At 47.2% G+C, this 7,526-nt stretch overlaps 1 long non-coding RNA gene across 1 annotated transcript; it reads right to left on the minus strand.

Moving 5' to 3' along the window:
• Positions 1-2,914: 2,914 nt before the first annotated feature.
• LOC113593011 (uncharacterized) lies at positions 2,915-7,082 on the minus strand. Its single transcript, XR_008300200.1, has 2 exons — positions 6,949-7,082; positions 2,915-3,328 (listed from the first exon to the last, which is right to left on the minus strand). It is a non-coding gene; the product is annotated as an uncharacterized LOC113593011 (long non-coding RNA).
• Positions 7,083-7,526: the final 444 nt, after the last annotated feature.

Raw genomic sequence — 7,526 nt, forward strand, 5'->3', positions numbered from 1 at the left:
CAGACTCTGAGTTGACACCACTCTCATGAACCGCAAGATCATGACCTGAGTTGAAGTCGAACGCTTAACCGACTGAGCCACCCAGGCACCCCTTGGCAAATTTGTTCTGTAAAGGGTCAGATAGCAAATATTTTAAGCTTTGCAGTTCATACCCTGTTGCGACTACTCATCCCAGAAAAGCACAAAAGCATCCGTGGACAATGAATGAATGAGCTTGACAGTGTTCCAATAAAACTTTTTTTTTTGAACACTTACATTTGAATTTCATATAATTTTCAGGTGTCACAAAATTTTATTCTTTCAAAATTTTTTGAACTATTTAAAAATGTGAAAACATTTCTTAGCTCATGGGTCATACAAAAACAGGTGGCAGGGGGAGGCAGGTAGGAGCAGGGCTGAAGTAGACAAAGGGATCAAGAGTACACTTACTATGGGGTACCTGGGAGGCTTTGTTGGTTAGGGCTCTGGCTCTTGATTTCAGCTCAAGTCATGATCTCAGCGTTTGTGGGATCGAGCCCCGTGTTGGGCTCCATAGCATGGAACCTGCTTTGGATTCTCTCTCTCCCCCTCCCTCTGCCTCTGCCTCTTCCCTGCTCGCACATGCGCTCTCTCTCTCTCAAAATACATAAACTTAAAAAGAATATACTTATCATGATGTGAGCACTGAGAAATGTATAGAAATGTTGAATCACTGTATTGTACACCTGAAACTAATATAACACTGTATGTGAACTATACTTCAATTAAAAAAATAAAAGAAATAACCAGGTGGCAGGGCTGGATTTGTCCTAGGGGCTGAATGAAGTTTGCTGACCTCTATTCTGGACACTGGATTATTTTCTTTATATTCATTATCTCCTTTAATTCACATATCAACCTGATGAGATAATGTCAGGAAGGGAACTCATGATGGGGGCACTTTGCTCTCCACGGTGACAGCCAGAGCAGAGGCACAGAGACTGGAACACAAGCATGACAAACACCTTACCACCTGGGAGTCAGTGGCAGGTTCAGGCACATCCATTCCTCGGGCATTTGAGCAGCTGGTTTCCACAGCATTTCTCCACAACAGCAGCAGAGTCCGATCAAAAACCAGGAAGCCAGCGGTCCCCTAACATCGCCCTCAACTTTCTCCTACTCTATCTCCTGCCAAAAAGACAAATAAAACGAATGTAGCACTTTTTCAACTAGACATTAACAATCTTTAGCTTTCTGCATTTTCAAGGAAAAATTACAAAGATTGTTGAGGTCTTTTTTTTTTGAAATGTACAAGAACTTGGGCCGCCTGGGTGGCTCAGTCGGTTGAGCGTCTGGCTCTGGACTTCGGCTCAGGTCATGATTTCACAGTTCATGAGTTTGAGCCCTGCATCAGCTCTACACTGATAGTGTGGAGCCTGCTTAGGATTCTCTCTGTCTCTGTCTTTCTCTCTCTCCCTCTCTCTCTTCCCCTTTATTGCTTGTGCTGTCTCAAAATAAACTTAAAACACACACACACTCACACACACACACACACACACACACACACACACGAAGCCATTATTGAACACTTACTACTCCTACTACATGCTTCGCACAGCTTATTTAATTTAATCTCAGAACAATAGAGGGAAACAGCTTATTCGTAGACCCAATTGGAGGACGAGGCCTAGTTTGGGTACCCAGCCAGGATCAAATACAGTAAGTGGCAGATCTGTCACCCCCAAGTCCGGGTCCTTCCTGTTATCATACTATGACACGTCTAGAGCACAGTTGATGGGTATAACCTTGTTAGCGACATGAGCAGCTGAGCAGAAAGCAGTCACAGAAGGCAGGCCAAGAGGAAATCTGCCCCTGAGTGCCGGAGGAAGGCGAACAGGACAGAAGCACACGCCAGAGGTGCAATGCTATTAGAAACTTCTTAACTAGAAAGAGGTGTGTTCATACCCAGGCGTGTCTTTAAAAAATTTTATCCATCCAGCTTGGACACAACAGACACGTTGGTAGATTGGTTGAGGGGATGGGGGATTGAGGGTGGTAGGAAGTGTGCCTGGGGGGTCTGGGGCAGTTGCCGCCCTTGTATGTAGAGCTGACACAGGGTAACAGAAGGGCCATAGGAGGCCAAGGGCACTGTCCTTTGTCTAACAAAGGGCAGGAGAGTGCACAGGAGCCCCAAGGGAGGTGCCACAGAGCACTCTGGGAACCCAGAGGTAGCACCTCATTCAGATCTCAGGGTTGAGTCAGATAGCGAGTGGCCTGTGGGTTGAGACACCAGAAAATGAAAGCAGCCAGAAGTACTTGCATTCTTTTTCTTTTTTTTCCCCCAGGGGACTCACACCCATGTCCTCCTAGAACAGTTCAGTTGGCTGCAAATAAAGGTGGAGGAACTGGGCAATTCAAAGCAGAAGGTGGCTCTCCCTCCCACCTTTCATTCAGAAAACCCACAAAAGTGTAGCCTGAGGGTGTGTGTAAGGAGCAAGGAGTGACTCCACCCACTCTCGAGTAGAGGGCAGTGGGCCGAAATGTGAGTGTGTGCGCATGCACACAAGTGTCTCTGGGAGGAGAGGGCAGGGAGGCTTGGCTCCAGCGGGCCAGAGGGTCTTCCTGGGGTTACAGGTGCACTTTGGGGCTATCACTGTGGACACTGTGGCTGTACAAAAACGTGGCCAAAGCAGAGCAGGTATTCAGAGTCTTGAGAGGGAAAATAGTGACTTTCTTCCCTCTCTTCCTTTTCCTGGTAGAGCCCATAATCTAGGGGTGCAGACATGCATAGATCCCTAATTATAATACTAAGGGCTAAGTACTGGGGATGACAGGTGGAGATACCACTGGCCCTATAACTCAGAAGGGCACTGAATTGGGTGTGGAGGAGAGGCAGGGGTCCAGAAGTCTATTTGTTATCTATTTCTGTGTAACAAATTAACAAAAACATAGCTGCTTAAGACAACAAACATTTATTATCTTACAGGTTTTTTGTTTTTTTTTTTTTTTTTTTTTGGGTCAGGAATCCAGGCATGACTTAACTGGCTGCCTCTCGTGGCTGAAGGTCTTCCATGAGGTTGCGGTTAATGCTGACTGCTGGGGCGGCCATCCAATCTGAAGGCCCAGCTTGGGGGGGGATCCCCTGTGCCAAGCTCACTCACATCATTGCTGGAAGGATTCAGTTCCTCACAGGTTTTTGGCCGGAGGCTTCCCTCTGCTCCTTGTCACATGGCCTTCATCACAGAGCAGTTCACAACAAGGCAGCTTCTGCCACATTCCTTTCTTCAGAATCCCAAGGGCTGGATATGAGGAGCCAGGGATCAGTGGAGGCCACCTCAGAAGCTGCCTGTCATAGTACCTGAGCTAAGACCTGCAAAGCAGACAAGGAGTCAGCTAAGCAGGAGGGAAGGCATGGAATGGCAGGTATGGGAAGCCTGCAGCTATAATTCAGTGTGGCCTGAGGAGAGTGTGGCTCACCTGGGTGGAGATGAGTGATGGAAAGGCCAGCAGGGCCTAGAGGCTATAAAACCCTTTAACCCAGATTTGCAAAGAAAGACTCTCTCCTGGAGGGATGGAAAGCTTAAAGCTAGAGGCTACAATTTAAGATTCAGCTCCCCACTGCTGTGGGGAGAATGGGCTGGAGGGAGTAAGAGAAAGAGGGAGGCCATCAAGGGTTTGAACTAAGGTGGTGACTGGAGAGACAGAGTCTAGAGATATTAGAAGTTGGAATCTGGGGGTGCCTGCCTGGCTTAGTCGGTTGAGTGTCTGACTTCAGCTCCATTCATGATCTTGTGGCTTGTGAGTTCAAGCCCCACATTGGGCTTTCTGTTGTCAGCATAGAACCTGCTTCTGATCCTCTGTCCCCCTCTCTCTCTGCCCCTGCCCCACTTGCTCTTTCTCAAAAATAAATATTAAAAAAAAAAAAGCTGGCTCACCTTTAAAAAAAATAATAAGTTGGAATCTGTTAGATTTGGGGACTGATTCCTTACTCTGTTTTCCCCTTCTGGAATACAAGTTTTTGGAGGGCACGACTTTTTGTAGTTTCTGTTATCCCCAGTGCCTAGAATAGTGGTTTTAAATGAATGAATGGGGTTACCCCCATGTTTCTAGCTTGACTAATGTGGTAGAACCCTTCATTGAGATAAAAAACACAAAGAACAGGGGCACCTGTCTGGCACAGTAGGAAGAGTGTGTGACTCTTGATCTTAGGGTGGCGAGTTCGAGCACCATGTTGGGTGAAATTACTAAAAAAAAAAAAAACAAAACCCAAAACAAACAAAAAACCTCACAGAAACAAACATAGCTAGGGATGTAATATTTGAGAAACACTGAGTCTGAGGTGCTTTGTGGGATATCTAAGAGCAAATGCTTGGTAGGTAGTTGAAATGTGGGGACCTGGAGACTTCCCAGAGAAACAGTGAGAGGTGAAGATCTGAGAGTCACAGCACCTTATGCCAGTTGTGGGAGCGGATTCTATGGCGCCTGGTCCGTTACCTCAAGTATCCAGGACACTTTGAAGAGCAGCAGGGCTTAAGAAAGCACAGGAAGAAAGGCCAACTGTCATTCACAAAAGAAAGCCCAAAACATGCTGCCACAGGGAGAAAGCAGGAATCTAGGAAAACCAGAGGGGACACGGATTGGTGAAAACAATGGCATCATCCGGCATCAAGTGTTAGGTAAGGAAGGACTGAAGGGTTCAGGAAGTTCAAGCCCTGGGTGGGTGGTGATGGAGGTGAAAAAAAGAGTATTTTCCGGAAATGCAAAGCATTATTTAACATTTTGGAAGTTAAAGCTGCCATTTCCAAATTTCACTAAAAGACAAACAAAATAGGGGTGCCAGGGTGGTTTAGTTGGTTAAACGTCCGACTCTTGGTTTTGGCTCAGGTCACGATTCCATAATTCATGGGTGAGAGCCCTGCTCTGACAGCGTGGAGACTGCTTGAGATTCTCTACCCCCACCCCCAACCCCTTCCCTGCTTGCTCCACAAGCATGAGTTTCTTTAAATAAAAACAAACAAACAAACAAGACAGACAAAATAGATTTAGCATTTAGACAACAGTTTCCCAAAACTGGCTTTTATAGCAGCAACTTAAGAATCACTGAGGAGGTTTTTCAAAAATACTAGTTTCTGAGTATGTCCCAGCCCTACAAAAATTAGTCTCCCAAGAGGGAGGGAAAACTAATTTTTTGAAAGCCGCCAAGTGATTTTGAAGTGTGACAAGGCTTTGAAATCATTCACTGAAACCTCTAAGAACCCCTGGTTCGCATTTGGCTTGAGCCCTTTTAGAAGAATTAAAGTGGCAGAGAAGTTCATAGATTGTTGTGAGAAGCTGATGGTTAAATTTAAGACTTTAATAGGAAATTTAAAGTAATCAAGAAAATAAACTCCCCCACAGTTAAAACAAACAAACAAACATAAAACACATCCTGTATGTTTATTATCAGGAAAATGCTGAGGACTGTAATTAGGACTATAAATTTAGTTGACAGTAAATGAGAGCTAGATTAGTAAATAAAACTGCCTGTAAACATTGGCAAATCAGTTATCCTCTCGGGTGTGCTTTATAAAAGAACCTAGCGGGTATCGTAAGAGCTGGGGAGCGGCTGTGACTGGGGGAGAAGCGCCCACCGTTTCACAGCCCACAAAAGCTCTAGGGACCACCATCTCCCGTTGTCCGGGGAAAATGCCACAGGTACCTTCTCCCCATTCCCGGAGCACGGCCGGAGATGCAGTGGCCTCCATTTCCTCACAACCTTCCTTTGTCCCTGGCAATCTGACTTTGATCCTCAAAAGTCCATTAAACGCCCCTTCCAGGTCCCCAGGGACCACAGGCCTCATAAGCGCTACAAACACATAGCAGCCTTTCCAGAAGGAAGTCTCCAGAGCCCTGGGAAGCCTCTTGCTCACTCCCTCCCCGCCCCACTGCCAGCCCCATCTTCAGGGACTTTCCTCCCACCGCCTGGAAACAGGCTTCAAACTTCACCCCTCCCCCCTCCCCCCTTCCCAGGACGTTAAAGTGAACTAGTTTTCCCACTTCTACTTTTTCTTGCTGTCCTTAAAGATAATTACACAGGGTTTTCATTTGCTTTATGAAACATTTACTCCTCATCAGGAAATGAAAATAACAAAAAATAACAAACATAGGGAAGCTAGTAAGTCACAGCTTCCCCTCCCTTGCTCAGGGGAAGCCTCTGGAGCAAGGCTCAAATGTGTTTACATCTTCTGGTCAAATCACACCAGACCATTGGAGCCCTTTGGTTTCACCTCACTGGGCAGAATGTGCCTGGTGTCACGGTCTCCTTTTCCACACAGGATTTCTCGGTGCTCCTTAAGGATATTTCTTTAAAGTTAGTCCAATCTCCACCTAATTAGTCCACAAAGAAATGCAAATAAAATGGGATATCATTTTTATCTTATCAAGATGGCAAAGAAAAAAGAGACAGAGAGAAATAAAAATGAAGGCCGATGATACCGAGTTTTGGCCAGCTTGCTGGGAAGCTGACTCACTCATTCTGGCGCGGCTGGAGGGACTCTGAATCAAGAGCCTTACATATGTGCATACCCTTCAACCCAGTAATCCCACTTCGAGGAAAATATCCTGAGGAAATAATCAAGAGATGCAGTCAAGGATTTATGCACAGAGGATATTCGTTGCAGAGCCATAATTGAGAAAAACTGGCAAGGACTTAGGTGCCTCCCAGGTGGGGCTTGGCTCCGCAAATCCTCCTACATCCCTATGATGGAACGGGGCTCATTCGGCTGTGCAGTCATCCGTTCGGCAAATATTTATTAGGTAACTACTCTGCATTAGGCACTTGGGCGGGTAAACAAAACAGGTAAGCTCCCAGGGCCCCCCCCCCGGAAGATGCACCCCCTAAAATTCGGGATCTCGGAAAGCAATTTGAAAGTGTTGACATTATGTTTTGGGGGGACGCAGGTTCCACACTGTATCACCCCCACTCTCTCACCGCCTGCCATAAGCAGTTACCGATTCCGAAGAGTATCTCGTTCAGCGGCTCTCCCAGGTCGACCTCTCCTTTTCAAACGCAGGTCCCGAGGCGCTGGGTAACCTGATCACGGCGGAAAGAGCCGCGACGCGGAAGTCTTCCGATTGGTTTCCAGTTCCAGGAAGTTGCAGACTTCGGGCAAATCGCGTCGCCTCTGGGACTGTTTCTGATCAGAAGAATGAAAGAAAAGGCCGAACCAACCCTTCAGGTTGTCTGGGTCTACTGATTTTTGGCCCGGGGACGGAGCCATTCGTGCGTGGGGGAGTCCTAACCCGCGCTGGAGGGAGGGAAGGCGGTGGAGCCCTCCAGGGTGTCTGCGTTTGTCATGGAGAGCTCTAGAACACAAAGAAGCCATGGACCACCTAGACTGGAGGGTGAAGGCGTCCGCACACAGCCGGGCTTCGGGGCGTGGGGTGGGGGCCGCAAGCTCAGAGCTCCCCCGCGCTCAGCTTTCCACCCCCCGCAGCGACGCCAGCCCCACGGCGTCCTTGGCCTGAGTTGCTCCTTAATATTAACACCTAACCGCTAACAATCACGGGCGCTTCCAGGTGCAACACAT

This window comes from Acinonyx jubatus, chromosome B4, assembly GCF_027475565.1.
Source record: "Acinonyx jubatus isolate Ajub_Pintada_27869175 chromosome B4, VMU_Ajub_asm_v1.0, whole genome shotgun sequence".
In the NCBI taxonomy this organism is placed as follows: domain Eukaryota; kingdom Metazoa; phylum Chordata; class Mammalia; order Carnivora; family Felidae; genus Acinonyx; species Acinonyx jubatus.